At 44.0% G+C, this 24,282-nt stretch overlaps 1 long non-coding RNA gene across 1 annotated transcript; it reads right to left on the bottom strand.

Moving 5' to 3' along the window:
* Nucleotides 1–13,915: 13,915 nt before the first annotated feature.
* LOC130405079 (uncharacterized) lies at nt 13,916–19,867 on the bottom strand. The gene is made up of 5 exons (XR_008904285.1): nt 19,547–19,867; nt 18,036–18,264; nt 17,721–17,866; nt 15,385–15,466; nt 13,916–15,270 (listed from the first exon to the last, which is right to left on the bottom strand). It is a non-coding gene; the product is annotated as an uncharacterized LOC130405079 (long non-coding RNA).
* Nucleotides 19,868–24,282: the final 4,415 nt, after the last annotated feature.

Here is a 24,282-nt window from a genome sequence, read left to right as displayed (position 1 = left end):
GGAGACATGTGGGATCTGTATTTAATTTGTTTCCATGTATTCCATTTTTGTTACCTCCCATAGACATCAGCACGCATAAATTCAGAATGTTACCATTGAAACAGTTGTCACGCATATTGCAGGGGTGAAAGGAATAGGGTTTATTGGTTATGTATTGGATATTCTCTGCTTTGTTTCGGTACAGATATTACTGTACCAATGTATCAACCAAGTGTGATTAATGATGTAGGCCACCCTGGATGGCAGAGCTTATGAATGTATGGCTTGGTAACAGACAATTGGTAACACAACAGGAACATTCTGAAACTTTCTGCGTGAATGTCATTCACGTAAAAAGGAACGCATACTAAAGTATCATTTGAATCAATATGTTTAGTCATTGAGCATATGTTCATTCTCAAATGTTCAGATACATGTGACGAGCAATCAGCCAGGCGTCATAGGTATGTTGCTCAATGAAATTGAGTTCGTAACCACAAACCACTTGGGTTAACCTAACCATAACCATTTCTAGACTATCCCACCCCCTTAAAAATGATCAAGCCGAATTGCTAACGCAACTTTTTCTTCTCACGCTCCGGTTTGAAGAGTTAGACAGGCGTGCGATGGAATTAGGAAAAGGAATAGCTGTTTTGCCCTCACGATCTCACGCTATGTCTGGAAGGTTGTAAACAGACAGCTTAACAGTGTTGCTTAGTAGTGAAGGACTTTCTGAACTGGTATCAGCACTGCAGCACAATGACCTCAGTACAGGCTAAGCAGCGCTGGGAGGGATTGCCACACTTTCCATTGTTTTCCCTTGTGCCCCGGTGGTTATTGTAACGTTGTCTTAGGGGGCCGACACTGGAACGGGAGCTGTCCTTGGTGCTGAGCGATGGCTGGGGAAAGTTCTCAATACATGTCAGGATTAACACCCACACATACACCCCCCACACACACACACACAGAGCTTCTGTAACTTCAAACCTTTTTTCTGGTGTAACCACTGTCAGATGGGGCCCCAGGCCTTCACCCCTCTGTCTCAAGGGCACTGGGTGTAAGCTATACACTGGACAGCGCCTGGCGATAGGATCTGCAAAATCCCAGCTCCCAGCTTAAGCTCGTCCATTAAAATGGAGGTAAAATGGGTGAATCCTCAAGGGCTTTGAGAGGAGATCCATCTCCTGGTGGTCCAAGGTCACCTTGCTGCCTTGAGAGCGCCCCCAACCCCTTCCCCTGTGCACCTCTTATTTTAAACACAAATAAATCCCCTTGAAGAGACAATGGGGGATACCTACCACTGGTTAATACACTTCCATAGTGGCTTTGTCGTCAGCAATTAATAGTTTAATTTGACAGCCCTGTTCACTGCCAACATGATTTATATACCAACGACACCTGGTACTCTCTTGTTGTCAAATAATGTGTATTTTTTAAACACTCTATGGATACTACATGTTTTAATTTGCTGTCCATTAATTAATTTGCTGTCCGATAGCAGCATCTGTTGCTGTTAAATGAACATGGGGGATAAAAGGCAACCTATTTGAGGTGATATGTGTGCTGTGAATGCACCACAGGGAGTTCTTTATTATCTCACAAATGATCATCTTCCCCTGCGACTCTTATTGTAAAAGACATCTTACAACGTCCCTGACATGCAGAGACTTTGGCAGTATCTTTAATGGTAAACATCAAACGTCTTTACCATTAAATATGAAAGGAGAACTCTGTGTTTTAGGCAGGCAAGGCAAGGCAACTTTATTTATATAGCACTTTTCATACACAAGGCAGACTCAAAGTGCTTCACATATAAACATTGTCATACAATCAAATAAAATAATAGATAAGTAAAAGAAAACATATGCAAAGAAATGGGTAAAATAGAAAGTTAAAAAGGCATTTTAGTATTAAAATAGAAAATAAAGGCAAAGTTAAAAAAGCTTTTTAGAAAGTGCAATTTATTTAAGATTTAGCGGAAAGCTATAGCAAACATAAAAGTCTTCAGTCTTGTTTTAAAGGTGTTCAGAGTTGGGGCAAGTCTTAAATCCTCTGGGAGTTTATTCCAGCTATTTGTTGCATAGTAACTAAATCCTGCTTTCCCATGTTTTGTGTTTACTCTGGGGATAATTAACAGATTGGTCTCAGAGGATCTTAGTGGTCTAGAAGGCTTTTGTAGTGGAAGCATATCAGTTAAATATTTTGGGTCTAAACCATGTAGGGATTTATAGGTTAGCAACATGATTTTAAAATCAATTCTCTGACCTACAGGAAGCCAATGTAACGATTTCAGAATTGGTGTTATATGATCAAATTTTTTGGTCTTTTTTAGAACTCTAGCAGCAGCATTCTGAACAAGCTGAAGCTTCCTCAGAGTTGGTTTTGGGAGACCTGTAAGAAGACCATTGCAGTAATCAAGCTTACTAGTGATAAAGGCATGTACAAGTTTTTGTAAGTCTTCGGTGGACATGAGCCCTCTAAGTCTTGCTACATTTTTAAGGTGATAATATGTATGCTGTTTTAGTGTACATTTGGATTGTACGTTGTCCAGCATTTTTTATGTGGATTCATTCTGATCTGATTCTTATATCTTACCTATGTCTTGCACAGCTGAGGTTGCTTACTGAAGCATACTTTAAATGCTATGTATTGCACAGTACATCTACAACATTCACTTGCACACAGCACAGGGCTCTATCTATTGCTTTGAGGCAACTTTGATTCAACTTCAGTCAATTTAGTAGCTACAGCTTCAAAACCAATCAATTGTCTGTAAAGTCATGTTAGAAATAGTCCTTTGTCTTTGGGTTTTAGGTGAGAGAAAGTAGAGTCACAGGGACTCCTGAGTCTACAGAAAGTCTTCAAGGAGGACATATGATGGTCCTGGATGCCAAGTCTTCCTCTACGTCCTCAGCCAACCATGTCCAATGTAGGATTATTTGAAAATGATTTTTATGCCAGTGTAGTGAATTGATTGTAGTGTATTTAATCAGTCCAACTGCAAGATCACCCTGAATGCAAACACTGTGCCTTGGTGTTTTCTTTTGCCTTCAACAGACAAGAATCGGACAGTGGATTTCCCATCCTCCGGGGTTATGTCGCGTGCTACAGCAGACCAGGTTGGTGTAAATCTGTCTCATCTGAACACGGTATATCTTAGCCAGTGCTTGGTCTGATTATGCTATACACTGGTTTTCAAAGTCAGTCTGAGTTTGATCCAAGGGGCATTGTCCTCCTAAACCTTGTTCTGTGTCACACACTCAGATGTATTCTATGCACTGGTTTTCAAAGTCTTTCCGAGTTTGATCCTAGGGACATTGTCCTCCTAAACCTGTTCCATGTCTGTGTCACACACTCAGATGTATGTTGTTGTAGTGCACATTTCAATTGTACGTTGTCCAGCATGTGGATCAATCTGATCAGATTCTTATATCTTATCTATGTCTTGCACAGCATAGGTTGCTTGCTTACTGAAGCATCATTTAAATGCTATGTATTGCACAGTACATCTAAAACATTCACTTGCACACAGCACAGGGCTCTAACTATTTCTTTGAGGCAACTTTGATTAAAGGTTGGGTATGGGATTTGCGAAACACCAGCAGATTTTGAAAATACACAACTCAAATGGTCCTACCCCCTCTCCTTCAACGCTGACTGACTCCACCCATTCCAAGTACCTGGTCGCGCAATCATGCACGAGCGCGAACACAGATGCGCGAGAGCGAGCCAGGCTAGCGTAGGTTTTCGTTAAACGACATGGCAACATTAAAAAAACAACATGGGGATGGTGGCGTCTTGTCTGCCATGGAAATTGTCTTCTACTGCTAGGTCCAAATGTGGATTAACTAGTTCCAGTAGCTACCGCAGGATAACAACAAACAGGAGCATGCTCTGGGTCACAAGCTCTGGGTCACGAGTACTGCACGAAGGGGTCGCGTGCGGGGCGCGGGGGAGGGGGAGTGCAGTACGACCGTTTGATTGACGTACTTACTGTCCAATGCAACTCGGTGGCTCTGGAAATCATTGGCTGGAGTTTTTCGAGCCCTGCCCGTTCCACAGATGATTGACTTGTTTAATTTTCATGTCAGTACATGTCAGTACTCAGTGGCTGTAAGTGGGTTATGATAAGGATTTCAAGTAATTCTGCAAAAATGGCCAAAAAAGCGAATTCCATACCCAACCTTTAAACTCCAGTCAATTTAGTAGCTACAGCTTCAAAACCAATCCATTGTCTGTAAAGTGATGTTAAAAATAGTCCTTTGTCTTTGGGTTTTGGGTGATAGAAAGTAGAGTCACAGGAACTCCTGAGTCTACAGAAAGTCTTCAAGGACGACATATGATGGTCCTGGATGCCAAGTAGTACAAATAGAGTCCCTACACATAAAATTTGACATTAAAATGTTTGTAAGTATACCAGGTGTTTATTTAACAATATGGATACAACACTTGCCTTCTGGCTTCAAATTTCTGCTGCTAGCGCTGTCTCTACCAAGAGTCACTTCCTTGATCCGTAAAATTCCACTACAGAAGGCAATGCAAAAGGAAGTGCTCACATGTAAACACATGCAATGTATTGCTAAAAGCAGCCAATTAGCAATGTATTTTCGTTGAATTATGAAATCACAAACTTTTTCCTTCAACTGAATTTGAGGTGTCTTGTAGAGACTTTTACTGGCTTTTCCCAAATCAAGGACGTGACGCTGGGCTGCGAAAACACTGGTCACGTTTTCAGTGTAGTTAATAGTATATATTATTTATACAATATCAATAAACATGAAACGGCTGTGGTCCCTACACAGCTTTGCTGCTAGACCCCAATAACCAATTGTGAATATCTGTTACGATCTGATATTTGATTTTCAGATGACAGAAGATTTTGCCCCTTCTCCCAATCATCCAGGTCCTCCTCCTGCAACTGGCATCCAAGGTATTGTCATAGTGAATTTCCATGCCTACAATTGTGCTGCTAGGCCCCTAAGAAAAAAATTCTTAACGTCTGTCGTTGTAATCTACAATATGATTTTCAGGTGGCGTGGAAGATTTCGCCCCTACTCCCAATCATCCAGGTCCTCCTCCTGAAACTGGCATCCAAGGTATAGTCAGTGAATTTCCTTCCCTGCCACTGCCCTCTGCTGTTTTGCTGCTAGGCCCCAAATAAAAAAATCTTAATGTCCTTATAATTTCCTTATAATCTAAACTATTTATAGGTGACATTGAAGAATTTTGCCTCTGTTGCTGATCAATCCAATATCATCCCACTACGACACAAATGGGCGTTCTCGTGTGGTGGGGGTTCCCGTTTACGCAGACTGGAACGCCCCCTTCTTATTCTTCGTCGCCTTACTCGCTGAACTGTATTAAAATTGCAAAGTGTACTACTCTGAAACCATGTAGCAACCGAAGACCCTGGGGTTGACAAGTTACCAGACTACTACCCATGCAAGTGAACGGAGCATTCCATGGCATTGAGAAGACCCGTGTTATGAAGGCCTATAATCAGTGGCAGCGCCAGGGTGTTGCTTGCTGTAGCTATAGCAACACCAAGATTTGGCTTAGCAACACCAAAGCAACACCAAGTTGAGTGATACAATGTTATAATGTATTAAATTCAAGATTTGGGTTAATTTTATTTATGTTTGAATATGATGATATTGCGTCAACATCTTGCTCACCCCAGTGCCAGCACCGGCACTCGCGAGATTGCAAACGAGTGTAACGTTGCCTAGCGACAATTAGAATAACAGCCTACCGGAGTTTTCAGTTAGAAAATAAAAACAAAAATTAAAAAGAAGAAGTCTCTCGTAAGGTACAAGGTTGTGCCGACGACAGATAGTAAAATCGTGGACCCTAACAGTGAGGAATATGAGGATCAAAGCAACGATTTGGATTTTTTGAAGTAGCCCATCCCTTCTCTATAATGCACACTGAAGGAAGAATGTCTTCTTTTATTGGCAATGTTATTGGGGGACACACATTTTGTCAGACTGTATGATGCATGACTTTACATTAATGTCGAAAGTACATTCTGACAAAATGTGTGTCCCCCTATAACATTGGCTAGGAAAGAGGAAACATGTTTATATTCAATTGTCAGGGTTTTTTCTAAACAAGGGAACAGGGGCGCTGCGCCCCGATACTCCCGGCGTGCGCCATCCTACCGAAATGCCGACTGAACCTGTCAGACTTGGATCTGTACTTACATGCTGCTGTACAACATACACTATTTCTCAAAACGATCTTTTCTCCGCGAAAATATCCCAACACCACCACCTGACAATGTGTCTGATCCTCAAATAACTTATAATTACTCCAAAAATATTCCGATCCGAATTGGAGTTTCCCAGACCGAGTCGACATGCTAACGTTAAAGTTATTAGCAGCTAGCTAGCTAGCTACTATGTATTTGAATGGGTTTTTGGTCTAGGCGCTAAGATGCTAAGCAAGTATACAAGACCATTCCAGTTCTCTCTGCACAAAGCGGTTTCAATGAACGACAGAAATAAACAAATGCTGAGTGTTGATCAAGAGTTTTGCGAGAGCAAAACGAACAGTCGAACAGTCGAACAGGGTTCCCTGTTACCAGGGAACCCGTAGCAGGGAACTAAATGGCAGCTGCACGGCCGAATTAGCCCAATAAAAGTGTAGTAACCCAGAGAACCAGCTACAACATAGTTTTCATCCAAACGAGCCGTCTTTAGCGAACGGTGAATTGCATTGGCTTCTACGAGCAGTCGGCTTTCAGCCGCGAGCTTAGGGACCGTCTGCAAAGTGCAAAACTGAATTGCATTGGCTTCTACGAGCAGTCGGCTTTCAGCCGCGAGCTTAAGGACCGTCTGCAAAGTGCAAAACTGAAAACGACAACAATAGTAACATTTCTATAGCGTCGCCATTATTGACTCTAGAGCCCCAAAACTTGTTCCATAGAGGCATGGCACAGGAGGTCTACCATGACTAACGCTACCCTGAACCACCTCCTCAGGATCAGTATTGAGGGGCCTGCAATTGATCAATTTGATTTTGACAAGGCAGTAAGCCGTTGGGGCAGTCTCAGGAACAGACGGCTGCTGTTGTGATTTGTCCTACTTAATAAAAGTTTAGCCAATATTTTTGAAATTTGTCGTGTTTATTTACAGGGTAAAGTTGTACAAGTCTACCAAAAGTTGATAGTATTTTAGTTTTTCAGGATGACCACAAGAGCTAGAATTTCTCTCTAAGATAGCCTCAGAATGTACCATTTAATCATTTTTTTTTCAAAGGCTTCGCGCAGTGGAAGGGGGAGACCCCCCTTCCACACCATCCCCCGCCTCGGTCGCGTTGCTCCCTCGGCTTTGCGCAGGGGTCTGCTCCCTGCTTCTTTTTTTTTCTAGAAAAACCCTGGAATTGTTATTATTAATGATCTAAAGTATGTGTAAAATAAAGCACTTGATGGTAGGACAGAGAGTGTTCATTTTAAGTAGGGATACATATTTTGACAGGTCAAAAGTATGAGTTGTTGCTCTTTCGCAAACCATTCGTTCACCAGTTGTTAAGCTTTTTGAACCCTTCGTTCACCACTAGTTAAGCTTTTTGAATAATTTGTTCACCAGTAGTTAAGTGATTGAACGAATGATTCAAAAAGCTTCATTACTGGTGAACGAATGATTCAAAAAGCTTAACAACTGAATGATTATAACATTGGCTAGGAAAGAGGAAACATGTTTATATTCAATAGTTATTATTATTGATCTGAAGTTGTTAGGAAAGAAGATCATGTAGATCATGTATATTCTTCCTTCGGTGTACATTATAGAGAAGGGATACTTATTTGGGCTATTTTTCGTCTATTTGTGTAGGGTAATGAAATGCACTATAATTGCAATAGGCCTACCATGATCAATGTAATGGTTATTATTTATCCGCAGATTTTGCAAATGAAATGTGGATTAGCCTATAGGAATAAAATACAATCAGCTGGTTTCAGAGACAGCTGTCAGTTCGGCCGCGGTGCAATGAATGAACAGGGTGAGTTGCCCTAATGTGGGACACTGCCTAATCTGGGACAACTAAGGTCTAGAGCAGTGGTTTTCAAACTGTGGGGCGCGCCCCCCCTGGGGGGCGCCAGAGTTCTTCAGGGGGGGCGCGACGTGAGAAAAAAATAAACCCGAAAAAAAACCCTGAAAGACGATGATTCAAATCATCAGTCGTACTTCAACTTTAGAAGTAACATAATAACTAAATCAATTTTCGACCGTTTATCTTCGTGCAAACCATTTAACACATCTACACACTTGTATCTTCAATAATATCTAAACAGAATTTCGATATCATTTAAAATTTATTCAGAATCACAGTTTTAGTTTCATACCGCTTCGTTTTCAGCTGTTTTCATTGAAGACGTCAGCCCATACTACTTCTAGACATCGTAACTCATTCCTCTTTCAACCGTTTACCATCGTTCAAACCATTAAACAAATCTACACACTTGTATCTTCAATACTATCTAAACGGAATTTGGATAGCATTTATACTTTTTTCAGAATCACAGTTTTAGTTTCAAACCGGCGTCGTTTTCAGTTGCTTATAATAATTTAGGTCACCATAGCAACGCCGGTAAACAAACCCCGCCGAATAGTCAAATCTCTGGACTGAAAAGGCAGATCTGATTCGACTCAGAAAATTCAGAGTCGGGGACCCTGAATGAATCTGTAAACTGGCAGTTTACACAGATTAAGATGTTCAAATGTATTTAAAAAAGGTTAAGCTAAAACATGCTTAGATAAAGTTGTTAAATTGTGTTGTTTAAAAGCGCAAAAAGATGTTGTAATGTTTCAGAAATATGTTTAAAAAATATTTTAAAAAAATTGTTTCAAATGTTTAAAAAACATGTTCCAAATGTTTTAAAATTATGATCGGAGATGTTTGAAATGTGTAAAATAATTAAAATAGCTTTCAAAACACAGGTGTTTAGAAAAATAAATTGGGCGGGGGGGCTCAGCTGAATTTTTTTCTCTGAGGGGGGGCTCACTCTCTCACACTTTGAAAACCCCTGGTCTAGAGCATTTATCTCTTATTCTGAAACATGCAAATGAATAATATGGTTGTCAAATGCAAGCAGGGATGCCCAGTGATTGAAATCACATGACTTCACGATTTTGGTTATAAAGATAGGGGAGGGGCTACAGTCAAACCGGAAGTGCAGTGTGAAGTCTGAAATGGTGACTGGTTTTAGAGAAAATTAATTCTAAGGTTATAAATTTGTAATAAACAAAAACAAAAATATTTGATATCAGATTGTATCTATGATATAATTATGCTGCAAATTAGGCAAAAATATTATGAAAATGTGTTAAAAATAAAAAAATTCTATCAATCTTTAGCTGTCCCACATTTGGAAAGGTGTTTCCGAATGTGGGACAGCATGATTTCCCTAATCTGGGACAGTCATGTTAATTGTGAAAATAAGCATTTAAATGTGTAATGTGTATTTAATTCAGGCTTTATTAGTACAATAGGATCAAAACCCAGTATTGATGGGCCAGTTAATCTAGTTTAGTGGACTAGCTATGTTAAAGCACTAGCTTTTAGTCACACTAAAATCAAGCTAGACTAGCTAGCCAGGACAAAGGCTTTTAGTCCCTCACACATCACCCACACGCACGCACGCACACACACACACACACACTAAGTTTAAAGCAAGGCAAAGGCAAATTAAATTTAACTAAATTCTTTGCAAATGATATTGTAATTTTCTCATATCCTATATAAACAATGCAATGTATTACAGATAAGGCTACAATGGCTAAGCAGAAAGCAGGGAGAGAATGCAGAGAAGGAAGCCAGGGCAAGAAGCTCAACCAGTGGAGGCAGGAAAGAATGAAGGGAGCAATAATTGAGTTCAGGGAGATGGTTGAGGCCGGTGGGGTCCCTCAGCTGAGGCTGTTGGCCAGGGCCTGGAGCGTGCCAAAGTCCACCCTCCTGCGCAGACTAAAGGGAGCTGGCCACCATCACCACACTATCGGCCGGAAGCCACTATATATATATATATATATATATATATATATATATATATATATATATATATATATATATATATATATGAATGCATTGTAGTAATTTGTATCACAAAGCATGGGTATGTAGGGTGATATCAGGTCAAATGGGCCATAAGGTCAAATGGGCCATTTAAGGTTTGCGGTTCCCAGCCCCTCTGGAATTTAGGGCCAATGACTGCAAAGGATTTCAAACTGTTGCCATAACGGTGCTTGACAAGTAACAGGTGATTTGATTGGTTTATGGTTGCTATGGTCGGCGGGGCAATACTTCAAATCTAGACTGCATCAGAAAGCTGCAAGTAGCCTGGCATACCAAATCGAACTAAACTATTATAAGGATGATACAGCTATTAAAAACAAACTGTGCATAATATATGTCTTGATGGCATCCATCAGAAATAATGCTGTTAGTTTGTTATATGAACATAGTTTTGGGAAAAGTGATGTTTATGCTTGGCGGCCCAATTTAACCCACTGAGATAAAATGGGCCACATGGTTTCTGCTAAAATGGGCCATCCTCTGTGTCACTCACATACACACATGTGTATGACATTTGGTTCAACTAAAACCTGTATGTTGATTGTCATGTGAAATTAGCGCAACTCAAAGTAGGCTAGCTTCCTATGTAGTGAACTACTTTTGCTGTGTTTGTGTAACTTAGCTTGTTACATATGACTGGGTGGTAGCTTTTGTATAGTGAAGCTTTATTTGTGGCAGAGTAGGCTAACGATGAGATGAGGAGCAAGGACCAGAGAGGAGAGGGTACAAAGATAAAACAGGGAGGAAAAGGAAGGCCAAACTACAATCTGTGGAAAGAGGAGGATGAAGGGTGCCTTAGAAGAATACAGGTAGGGAGTAAAGAAAGGAATTAGAGTGAGTGTGCGCCTCTTATCACGAGCATGTGGTGTGCAGCGATCCACACTGCAAAGACGCATCAGTGGAAAGGTGACTGGCAGTGAACATGTGTCAGGGCGGAAGCCCTACCTTCCAGAGGAGGCGGAAAGGGAGCTTGCTTCCACCCTCAAGACCTTGGCGCAGAGGGGGTTTCCATTCACAAAACGTGATGTCCAGCAAGTGGCCTTTGATTTTGCAGCCAAGAACAACATATCTGGTTTCTCAAAGACAGCAGGGAGGGCCGGATATTATTGGTTTCAGAACTTTTTAAAGCGCAACCCAGAGCTCGGGATGCGCAAGCCAGAGGTCCTGTCTGCAGCACGGGCTGCTGGGCTCAACAAAGAGGTGGTCAGCCAGTGGTTTAACCAGTATGAGAGCCTTTTGGTTGAGCTGGGTATTGAGGGCACACCGTCACATATATGGTACTGTGACGAGTCTGGGCTTCAGGACCAGTTCAGTTCGACAAAGGTCGTTGGACAGGTTGGCCAGCCATGTGTGGCAGACTATTTTCAATTTTTCTTAAAATGCTAAAGAAACTTCACCCCTATTAGCCCATAACAAGAATTAAATTAAGGCTGTCTCCATGCTTTTATACATGGCACAAAATTATTATTTTTCTGCGTGATCAGTAAGGGGGCCTCAAACAAGTATTAGCCTAGGGGCCAACAACCACCATGTGTGACCACCAATGACCGTTTCCAACTTATGTTTAAATATCAATACCATAAAAGTTGATGAAAGACCAACTGATAGGCTGACTAGACTTTCCTGATCAGAGAGTCGAGCGTAAGCATTACCTTGCAATCACTGAGCAAGCACAGCAGCGTTTTACCCAGGTAGCGTTTGCTCTACTATTGAGCAAGCAAACGATGGGGAGGAGACGTGTGAGGAACCGGAAGAGGCAACCGAAACCTGAGGACCTCATCCAACAGGAGAGCCTCCACCAGGAGAGCCTCCACCAGGAGGGTCTCCAACAGGAGGGTCTCCACCAGGAGAGCCTCCGCCAGGAGGGTCTCCAACAGGAGGGCCTCCCCCAGGAGGGCCTCCACCAGGAGGGTCTCCAACAGGAGGGCCTCCCCCAGGAGAGCCTCCATCAGGAGAATCTCCACCAGGAGAGCCTCCGCCAAGAGACTCTCCACCAAGAGGGTCTTCACCAGGAGGGTCTCCACCAGGAGAGACTCCAACGCATGGTAATCATGGTTTACCTAAGCAAACCTTTGATCAGCAGACACCTGGTCACATACAGAGAGACTGAGAGTCTCCAACCAGAGGGCCTCCAACCAGAGAGTCTCCACCAGGAGGGCCTCCAACCAGAGGGTCTCCAACCAGAGTCTCCAACCAGAGGCTGACTAGACTTTCCTGATCAGAGAGTCGAGCGTAAGCATTACCTTGCAATCACTGAGCAAGCACAGCAGCGTTTTACCCAGGTAGCGTTTGCTCTACTATTGAGCAAGCAAACGATGGGGAGGAGACGTGTGAGGAACCGGAAGAGGCAACCGAAACCTGAGGACCTCATCCAACAGGAGAGCCTCCACCAGGAGGGTCTCCAACAGGAGGGTCTCCCCCAGGAGAGCCTCCGCCAGGAGGGTCTCCAACAGGAGGGCCTCCCCCAGGAGAGCCTCCACCAGGAGGGTCTCCAACAGGAGGGCCTCCCCCAGGAGAGCCTCCATCAGGAGAATCTCCACCAGGAGAGCCTCCGCCAAGAGACTCTCCACCAAGAGGGTCTTCACCAGGAGGGTCTCCACCAGGAGAGACTCCAACGCATGGTAATCATGGTTTACCTAAGCAAACCTTTGATCAGCAGACACCTGGTCACAGACAGAGAGACTGAGAGTCTCCAACCAGAGGGCCTCCAACCAGAGAGTCTCCACCAGGAGGGCCTCCAACCAGAGGGTCTCCAATCAGAGTCTCCAACCAGAGGGTCTCCACGAGGAGGGTCTCCAACCAGAGAGTCTCCACCAGGAGGGCCTCTACCAGGAGGGCCTCCAACCAGAGGGTCTCCACCAGGAGGGCCTCCAACCAGAGGGTCTCCAACCAGAGTCTCCAACCAGAGGGTCTCCACGAGGAGGGTCTCCAACCAGAGAGTCTCCACCAGGAGGTCCTCTACCAGGAGAGTCTCCAACCAGAGGGTCTCCAACCAGAGAGTCTCCAACCAGAGGGTCTCCAACCAGAGAGTCTCCACCAGGAGGGTCTCCAACCAGATGGTCTCCAACCAGAGGGCCTCCAACCAGAGGGTCTCCAACCAGAGGGCCTCCAACCAGAGGGACTCCTACAACGAGAGGGACTCTACCAGGGGGGTCTCCAACCGCTGGGACCACAACCAGAGGGACCCCAGGCGGAGGGGCTCCAACAGAGGGGTGTCCAACAGGAGGGACCCCAACAGGAGAGTCTCCACCAGGAGGACCTCCAAGCAGAGGGTCTCCAACCAGAGGGTCTCCAACCAGAGGGCCTCCAACCAGAGGGACTCCTGCCAGAGGGACTCCTACAACGAGAGGGACTCTACCAGGGGGGTCTCCAACCGCTGGGACCACAACCGGAGGGACCACAACAGGAGGGACCCCAACAGGAGAGTCTCCACCAGGAGGACCTCCAAGCAGAGGCAAGGCTACCTCCGAGACCGGACGGGACATCAGAGAGCCTCAGACATATGGTGATCACGGTTTACCTAAGCGGCCCTCTGATCAAAAGACACCTGGTCACGGACAACGGTGAGGGTCTCCAACCACAGGGTCTCTACCAGGAGGGGCTCCAACCAGAGGGTCTCTACCAGGAGGGGCTCCAACCAGAGGGTCTCTACCAGGAGGGGCTCCAACCAGAGGGTCTCCAACCAGAGGGTCTGCAACCAGAGGGTCTCTACCAGGAGGGACTCCAACCAGAGGGTCTCTACCAGGAGGTGCTCCAACCAGAGGGTCTCCAACCAGAGGGTCTCTACCAGGAGGGGCTCCAACCAGAGAATCTCTACCAGGAGGGACTCCAACCAGAGGGTCTCTACCAGGAGGGGCTCCAACCAGAGGGTCTCCAACCAGAGGGTCTGCACCAGGAGGGTCTCCAACCAGAGGGTCTCTACCAGGAGAGACTCCACCAGGAGGGCGAGCTGAGGGAGAGGACACCGGTACGATCCGCACACACAAACTTTAAGTGTGCAGATGCACTTTTTTCAAAGGCGTGCTCACACACACGCACACACACACACGATTGACCACATTTACTATCAGTACTATCAGCTAAAAAATATATATAAATATGTTCATGTAAAAAAATGTAAACGTTATCCACGGATAAAACATCCAAATGACTGATTTAGACTTCAGCATATCTTTGCAGTTTTCAAAAGAATGTACACAAAACAATCCGGTAACCGTGGCTACACCATGTTACGTCTCTGGCCAGCGGAACCTCTATGACATCACGAGGCCCCGCTCCCCTATATAAGTCACCGCTTCTCAGTCCCTTGTGCTTATTGTATTAACTTAATGTCACACATAATATCTCAATCATGCACCTGAACTCACACACACACACACACACAGAACCAAAGGTATGCACATGTGGGTTGATGCAGGTGCATCCCTAATCAACAGTGTGGTATCCTGTTTTAACATACGCTGTTTGTTGTGTCCTAGATGGTGAGGACACCGGGGGTCTTGGAGGCTGAGGAGGATGCGTTAGAGCTGGAGATGCCAACTGACAATGGCAACCACCACGTTGTCGTCTGTCAACGTCCCATTGACGCCGTGGTCTTGATCCTCAACCAGGATCAACCGCCAGCCGCTGCCCTGCCAGGTGTAGTAGAGATCGAGGAGAAATCTTTTGTCTTCATGGGCTGTACAGAACCTGTGGCCCCCCCGAACAACGATGAAATCTCGGACATGCCTGACGAAGAAGGGGAGGAACCTGTACAGGAGCCCAAAGAAAGAGCCTCGGGTGGAGATTCCTCAATTGGCTCAGTGTGGTGAAGGAGAAGGAGCCAAACAATAAGAGGAACGCCGGGACCTACCTGAAGGAGGACATGGAGGAACACCTCATCTCCAGCAGCGAGTCCTTTTGAATAACCTTGGCTAACTGTGCAATCCAAAACATTTCATGATGCCCCTCGGGATGTTGTGGTGTGTGGCACATGCTCTTGAATTCTTCTAAATCTTCTTACGTGTCCATGTTGTTCCGCAGAAGCTTATAAACGTCAGGCAGCTTTGCTCAGTACAAAGCTCTCGATGGCTGAAGGAGAGCAGATGAGGATGAAAATCTACCGGGCTGAACGCCGGCAGCAGAAGGTGGCTCAGAGGCTGAAGGAGGAGCAGCGCTACTAGCAGTGGGCTGCTGAACGGGGCCTCAGCGATGCAGGAGAGGGGCCAGCAGACGGGCCTAAGAAAAGGATGACCAGATTGCAGAAGGTGTCTTTGGGGTGAGTTACTGTTTAATTCTTAATATGAGAAGATATGAAGCTTCAGCGTGAACAAAAAAAAAAAAAAAATCCACCTTGTTTCATTGCATTTCCAGATTGGTCGCCCTGTGCCAATAAGCCGATCCCCTCCATCTGGCCAACCCCAGTGCGGGTCACCTGTACATATATACATAGAAGCATAATAAAACTCAAAGAAATACAAAAGAATACAAAAGAACACAAGAAAATACAAGACCGGAACGGACAACAGGCCAAGCAAAAGAGCATCTCAAAAATGGAAAAATCAACTGTATGTTTCCACTGCCTCATACTGTGTATTACACTTTTGTATTTGACTGTACTATAATATCCAATAAAAATGTATCTGAGAAAGCTTGTCATCTTGTGTTTGTTTTGAGATGCATACAAATATCTTATACTTAATGGCAGACACACTCTCTTTGACACACACGTGTGTGAGCTTGCACAAACATACACACAACAGCAGGAAGGAATATGCTTTGGAGCCCAACAACAGATCCGTCCTTCAAGTCAGACAGATAGACAGACAGACACAGAGACAGAGACACACACACACACACTCAATAAGTTTGTTTATTAGGATATATTTTTTTCACTTATTCAAAATGCTAATAGATTATTTTGCTGTGGTGAGATAGGTTAAATTAGCAACATTTAATACAGCCTCAGTGATCCCATGAAGACAGGGCCCTTGAGTGATACACAAACTGCTGGCCATTCTGAAAACACTGCAGGTGTTTGTTTACTTCTTTATGTATAAAGAAACGCTTCATCCATCAGAAGATCCAAGGGTTCTCCATTACCATCATAATAATCTTAATACAACAATTACGATACATCAATTTGTAACTCTTGGCTTTGACTAACCAAAAAAGATGCTAAAGTAAGGAAAAACTGAACAAACGTGACAAACGGTATAAACAGTTTAAATTAGCTTTCACAGTATATAACTTCACATTATATTGAAGTGTTTAAACGCAATGTAAAGAATACATACCGCACGCACGCACGCACGCACGCACGCACGCACGCACGCACGCACGCACGCACGCACGCACGCACGCACGCACGCACGCATGCACGCACGCACGCACACACTTGAGAGGAGAGCAAGACACTCTGGATGCAGCTTTTGAATAAACTGTAATAATCATTATTATGGTAGTGGCCTAGGGACTGCTTTTGAGTTAATTACAGAATGAATCTTGAATTGGCGGTGTGCAGCGCTCAAATTGGCCTATTTCCTCGCCCTGCTTCCCGACTTCCAAGGCTTTTAAAAAAAAGTATTAACTAATTACATCACATAAAGTTTCCCATCATGCCGAGGTGCTCGTGACATAAATAAAGACCAATCCAATTGATTCATAATAAGATTCCGTCCTCCTCCCCGCCCCTGCCTTCGCAAGTCATTCAAGGTTAGCTTACAGGTCCTGTCATTTTTCTGACTGACTGAACTGAGTTGATATTAGGACCTAATATCAATATGTCTATGCTAATAAGTACAGACACAAGGTTAACTGAACATTTTGAAACAACACTGAATAATTTAAATTAGTGCTGTCAAGCTATTAAAATATTTAATCGTGATTAATCGCATTAATGTCATAGTTAACTCACGATTAATCGCAAATCTTTTTTCTATGCTAAATATCCCTTGATTTCTTAGTCCCTTTAATTTTTCTCATTTTAATGCTCTTATCAACATGGAGAAGTGCATCGGCTTGCCTTGTGCAAATGTTTTTTTAACAACATTGGCATATACTGATCAAAACAGGACGATACAAAAAAAAAGCCTTTAGTGCAATTAAACAATGTACATACAAACATACTGCCTACATACATAGCAGTCAGGCTACTGCTTCTTTGTTTTGAGCCAAAGATTTTTTTTTTTTAAATAATAATTTGCGTTAATTGCGCGATAAAAAAATGAACGCCGTTAAAATTGGTTTGCGTTAACACCGTTAATAACGCGTTTAACTGACAGCACTAATTTAAATATAATGATTTATATTGTAAAATCTACACAAATGAAGAAATATAAAATGTAGTTGGGCTAATTTTGCTAATGTTGAGGCTATTGCAAAAATGTAGTGAGAATTGCTCATAGCGAATTACGTCTATCTTTCGAAATGCCTCATTGTCCATAAACAAAGGCATCAGCCTCCATTAAGACCAATAGTTGGGATGAAACGTCTCACTAACAAAATACAAAATGAGGGTACTGCTTAACTTCTATGAATTTGAAGGAACCACACGCATGGTTTGTGTGCAGAGGGACGTGTGTGTTGTGTGTTGTGTGTTGTGAGTTGTGTGTTGTGTGTTGTGTGTTTCGTGTTTTGTGTTGTGTCGTATACAGAGCAGGCGTGGTCAGAGGCGGGTGGAAACGTACGGGGGTCTGCTGTGCCTCTTTGGTCTTCTTCCCCTTGCCTCTCGCACCACACTCTCCTCCTTCCTGGAGGCAGCAGAGCTGGGGGGCTCCACCGGCGGAGCCTTCGCCATCTCGTTAAGGACCTCACGCACTGTTGCCATGGACACCTGTGGTGACACATGACCACACGCCCACATCAATCATGGATTTAGTGGCTAACATTGATGCAATTGTAGTGCAAATAAAAACAAAAAAATCCTTAAAATCGAAATAACGAGATGAATAGAAAGCCGACAGCTGGTGGAGAGTTGAAGAGTCATGAGCTCGCGTCCTTACGTTCCAGGTGCGCAGGACGAAGACGTAGGCCCGGAGCAGGTTCTCCTGGTGACCCGGGGAGGTCCTGGGCTCCATGAAGCCCAGCAGGGTGTGCGCTCTGATCCACCCGTCCAGACGCCTCACCCCCCGCGGCGTAGACGGACTGGAGCCAAGGCCCCCCTGACCTCCGCCTGTAAGGAGGGATCCGGCCCCAAGGGGTCAGCGGGGCCACTGTCCTTGGATAGGTCCTCTAGAGGAGCAAAACACATACGTACATGATGTAAACGTGAGGTTGGTTTTTGCTGTGTGCTGTAGGATACAGCTGGCCGCGCTGATTTAGTCTGATGTCTTTGCACAATGTTACAATGAATATATTGAGGAGGATATATATGGAGGTGTTTATTTATGTAGCTATCGCTTACAAAGCAGAACTGCTCTTGTTTTTAAATGGAAGCATTAATTTCCAAAAATGAAATGTTAACTGTGGCAATTAATGCAGCCATCCATTAATTGGATGGCTGATACGGCATTTGGATTGTTTTGGTAACATGCTTTGATTCATTGGATTCATTACTTCACCCATTTCTGCTAAGATCACAATCATTACACGTATGCGAGAAGAAGCCCAGGAATCAAACCAGCACCCTTATTCAGTTGCCTGCTCTATACCGAATGGGATATCAGAGTGTCTGTAGGCTCACTCTCAAAGGAGAGGAGGAGGGATGCTGGTTCAGGACCAGCCTGACCAACCCCTCCTAGTACAGCTCAGGAGGAGCCAGATGCTTCTTTGACCTGGCACCGGTGTGTTAACTGAGGTGGTTCATCCCCCAGAAACATGAGTACAGTACAGCGCACAGTATTTTCAGAAATCGACAACAACGCATGTGTGCGCATGCTATGCGTAGGCTGAATCGCAATTGTGTCAAGACAAATCAGATTGGCCAATACACACGGAAGATGAATTCAATAATTTTAAAAATGATCCCTCTCTGGCGAACAGAACCGATTATTATTTATCTGCATCGAGACAGAATCGTTCTAGCGAGAATCGCGATGCGTCGAAGAATCGATTATTTTTTTTCCAACCCTACTTAGGACCCCTTGTTTTGTTGTCATGGCCGTGGTGGGGTACAAGTTTCTCTGAGCAACGAGGCGCGTTCCATTTAGCACAGCGGGGTTACCGTGAGAGACAATGGTGTTCATTGATGGTGTGGGGTGGTCTAAAACGCTTCCCCTCCCACTGTACAACACAGAGCAATTATGATCAAAGGCAGCGCTGCTCGCTAGCCTGCAGTTAACTAATGGATTGCATGTTCCGACACAAGAGCAAATGGGGTAATGTTGCCAGGATTAAAACATGATCAACAAAAAAAACAACACTTCATTAAAATATGTAAAACAAGTGTTTGGTCCGTGCCAACATTCTTTCCGAACAAAGCTGTTGAAAAGAGTGTGAGGGACACAGGGTGAATATTTTCCCTTCACCGTTGAACACGAGGGGACAGTGTGATACAGATTAGTGCGAGGGGTACCTGTCTCCTGGGCCAGTTCAGGGTCCAGCTGCAGCAGCAGGTCTACGGCCCAGTGGAGGTGGTGCTGGGTTGTCTGGAGAGGCTGGTTCTGACCGTACAGCCACTCTGCAAACTGCATTAGGAGGTCTGCTTTCTGCCACCGGCCCTCTGCACCCTGCTCCTGAACACAAGCTTACAGATCCCAGCCTGCAGGTGAAAACAAATATGAAGTAAAGGCAATTGAAATGTTGTGTTCGCACTATAATAATAAAAAGAAATTAGCCAGTGGAAAATATAGCCGTTATAAACTGGTTTATCCAAAAGATGGTACTACAGTTGCTATAATTGTTGTAAAAAACAACCACAAGAAGTAGCCTAATCGTGTTCATAATTGACAGATGACCTATTTAAAGAATAGAGCATGGGTTGAAGCAATGACGTTGCACAACCCTGGACGAGCATCTCCTAAACCCAATTAATTAAAGCGTAATAATAAATAGTGGTATTACTGAGAGAGTGGCCATGGATCAGGGAGCCTCTCCTAAACCTAAATGACTAAAGAGTAACAATAAACAGTGGTATTACTTCTAGAGCTGCTGCCCCCACGACCTGAACCAGGATAAGCAGCTGAAGATGTGAGATGTGAGTGGTATTACTGAGAGAGGCCACCGAGCTCTGGAAGCCGGCCAGCTGCTGCTGGGTGTCAGGGGAACACAGCGCCACCTGGTGCCACACAGAGGAACAGACATGCTCCCCCTCCTCCTTGAACCTCTGCATGTCCTTCCCAGCACTCTGGCCCAGCCGTGCACGGACCAGCGTGCGCTGCTGCAACAGGAGGAGCCTATGGGGCAGTTTAAGCACACTTTCTCAGACACGTATATATAGAGAGTGAGTGAAACATTGAGGATGTGGAGAACAATCCCCTGCAGTGCGAATAGGGATAATGACTTCTTTGTAGCTACAAACTGAGTCATGGAGCAGCACTTTAAAAAGAGTGGTTTACTATCAGCAGGCTGGAAGGTAACTGGCGCTGTCGATTATCATTCTTTCCTTACTTCCTCCATCATTTCTTTCTTTCCTATTTCTGCTTTCTCATTCCCTTCTCTCCTCCATGCCTCTTAATTCTTTCCTCCCCCTCCCTTCCTTCATTACCCATTGCTATGACCACAACCCATCCTCCTCCTCCCCCACCTCCTCTCTCCCTCTAACAGACCCTCCTTCTCGTCCATGCGTCCAGGCTTAACACTCAGTCTGTGTTGGGTCCGAGGCAGTTCTCTGACACCCTTATCCAGCACCTGCAGAGCTCTCTCCCATCGCCTTGATCGCCGTGGATACGAAACAGCATCTGGTACATGCCCGCACAAACACATAGAACACACTTCCATACTGATGCTGCGTTCGAGTATTCTCTGCGAACCGACTCGGATCTCGGATCTGACGCCACTCCCACACTTCAAGCGTTTTATTATTTCGCAGAGGAAAACATGGACGCCACCCGGAAAGCTGTTGTCGCGGTAGCATTGGCAGAGGACCAGGCGCTCCAAAATAAGTAGGCTATAGGCCATAGGCAGAGATACGGACACAATAAGGTATTGCAGTAATACGAGTGATTGAAATTGCCATTTAAACCACCAAAGTGGTCCAAGCACAATGAAAACAGTTCATACTTCAAGTCACAATGGGCGCAGCCATCTTAAATTCTGTCTCGGAATTTTGCTCGGTCACCACTGAGTTCAACCGAGATGGCGAGTTCGCCGTCCGAGGAAAAGGGGCGTGTTTGTGAGTGTCGCTAGGCAACGTCCTCGGACCTCCGAGACGGATGGATATTAAAACGCAGCATTAACACACACATGCAAAACAAGATGAGTAAAAACCATAAAGCCTGAGTGCATAGAGTTTATGATGATGATTTGACATACATAAAGACTGTGTAGAGCAGAGGATGGGAGATTAACGCCATGAAAATGGGACAGCAATGCACTCCTTGGTTCTGCTCTAAAGGGGTCTCATCCAAGGAAGAAGTCTAAGTCCTGTTACATGCACGTTAATTTCCTATACACAGCTTAGCTTGGACACAGGGATCGCTTTCCACATCCGTTGAAATTACTCTTTAAACATTTTCATTGAAAGGTTCACAGAAGAGAGAGAGGGAGAGAGAGAGAGAGAGAGCGAGAGAGGGAGGGGATTATTAATATCTGTTCCTGTTGCAGAACTCACTTGTCAGTTTTTCCGATTTGGCCGTGGTTGTCGCAGCAACCCTGCCCTTTGCCTCACCCTGCTTTAAGGCAAAGAAGAAAGGAAGAAAAGGAATAGCACAATAACAATAGTATGGTGTAATGGCAACCTGAAGGAGAGGAGGCTGCAGAAGATCCTATGGCTAAGCATTGCACACACTCTTCAAGGACCATACGTACCCTCAGAACACAGATTACAATGGAATATATGACCATGCTTTGCAAAATTATAATGTATCTTAAGGTTAAGGTAAAATAACGTATTTATAAATGATGTATATAGTGTAGAATAACAACACTGCAGTGCAACACCTGAATTAAATCTTTCAAACTCAATATCAATAGTGTGGTTTTAAGAAGGATTGCAAAGAGAAAAAGGTTACATTACAAATATATTGATTATTATTAGGTTATAGAAAATTTGATTTCTGTGATCTGTTAGCTTGGAAATGCTTGGAATCGCGAGCTTTGTTTCAGATTTTTTAAATATTTCATACTTTTTAAGAGATTCTACTTTTAAAATACTATCTTCATTTAACATGGGAGTCAATGGGAGGCCTCTGGTACTTCAACTGTTTAAGACGTAACCAGTGGCGGCTGTTGATCAAAAATGTTGGTGGGGCACAGTAATAGACAGGGGGTCGGGGGTCTGGGGTCTGGGGTCCGTCCCCCCCATAAAAAAAATGGAATTTAATAGATTTGATTTCCTGTATTCTGGTGCATTTTGGGGATGGCCACTACCTACTTAGCTACTATTCATTCAGATTCATAGCCTACATCCTGACTTGCAGGGCCTGGACAAGCTTACACTGCATATACAGGCCTACTTTATGGCCATTCCACCAGCCATTGCTATTTTACCCATTGTTGTTATTCTGACATTGAGAGAGAGAGGGAGAGAGAGAACATGTCGGGAACATCGTATGTTCACTCAAATGTTGGGTATTTTAAGTCCACTATATAGTGAATGAAATTTTACCACTGAGAATTCGAACACCATACAAAATGGCGAGCACCCTATAGTGCACTATATCCTTGATAGGGAAGGATTTCGAACACAGCTATTGACTTCAACGTGGCCGGCGCCCATGACTTGGAGGAGGGCTTTTTTTTCGAATGACCAATAACTAGCCTAGACCAAATCATTGACGTTCAGACGCATTTAAATGGTTCCTGGCAGTGACAAGCATAGACATCATATATGATAGACGGAGCATCGAAGGATACCGCCTACTGGCGCTGACGAGACGCGGGGCTGCCATCTTGGAGTGGTCATCCGCTCCACTCAGTGTAATCCGTTTGGCTGGAGCAATTAATCATACCTCACTGAATACCACTGATTTTCATGCGGTTTTTTGTCATACGTATAGCTATGATAAAGGCCACATTGTTTGGCGTGTTTTATTATTCAATACCAATTATAGCAATAGTACGGCAATGTTAAATCTTACTTGTGAAAAGTAATCCCCCCGATTCCTATTGTGGATGGTCCGCCGATATGAGCAGGAATACGCTGAACAACAGCCCGGCATCCTGTTGCTGCTCCCGGTTGACCACTCCAAGATGGCGGCCGTATTTCTCGTGTCCCAGCAGCCAATGCTCCGTCTATGCTATAAGATGTCTATGGTGACAAGTATATCACACAATTAAACGAGGATAAAAGCTATTAAAAAAAATGTATTTTTTTGATTTATTTCCTATTGATAAAAGTTGGCAGATATATTCAAGTGAACATTTCACGGAGGGGCGGCGCCCTAGCGCCCTCTATTGACCCACCGCCACTGGACGTAACTAAATAAATTTTCTACCGTTTATCTTCGTTCAAACCATTTAACAAATCTACTCACTTGTATCTTCAATAATATCTAAACGGAATTTCGATATAATTTAAACTTTCTTCAGAATAGTTTAATATCGGCTTCGTTTTCAGCTGTTTTTATTCAAGACGTCTGCCCATTCTGACACTCTTTCTTCTTAAGACATCGTCAATCATTTTTCAACCGTTTACCTTCGTTCAAACCATTTAACGAACATAATTTCGATATAATTTAAACTGTATTCAGAATCAAAGTTTTAGTTTCATACCTTCGTTTTCAGTTGGTCTCATGATTTACGTTGACGCTGAAGCGTGACGACGTTCAGCATTGTGCCAGATTGGACAGTTTTTTCCCGCCAGATTGGGCTACGTTTGGAGGACGCTCAGGCAGTGTTGCCAGATTGGGCTGTTTTTCGCGCTCTATTGTACTACTTTTAATCACGCACCGGCTCGCTATTCTCGTAAACACACACACACACGCACACGCACACACACACACACACACACACACACACACACACACACACACACACACACACACACACACACACACACACACACACACACCAGCAGTGCAACACATTTGACCTTTCAGATTCTTCAGTTCAATTAATTTTACATTTCTGCATTTTTAGCAATGCTCTGCGCTTTTCATTCAGCTATCACTTTATTTGTTTGTTTCCGAACATTTACATTTTCTTAAATGG

The sequence above is a fragment of the Gadus chalcogrammus genome, chromosome 15 (genome assembly GCF_026213295.1).
Source record: "Gadus chalcogrammus isolate NIFS_2021 chromosome 15, NIFS_Gcha_1.0, whole genome shotgun sequence".
NCBI lineage: Eukaryota > Metazoa > Chordata > Actinopteri > Gadiformes > Gadidae > Gadus > Gadus chalcogrammus.
Note: the sequence above shows the minus strand (reverse complement) of the source record. Positions and strands in the feature narration are given on the sequence as shown.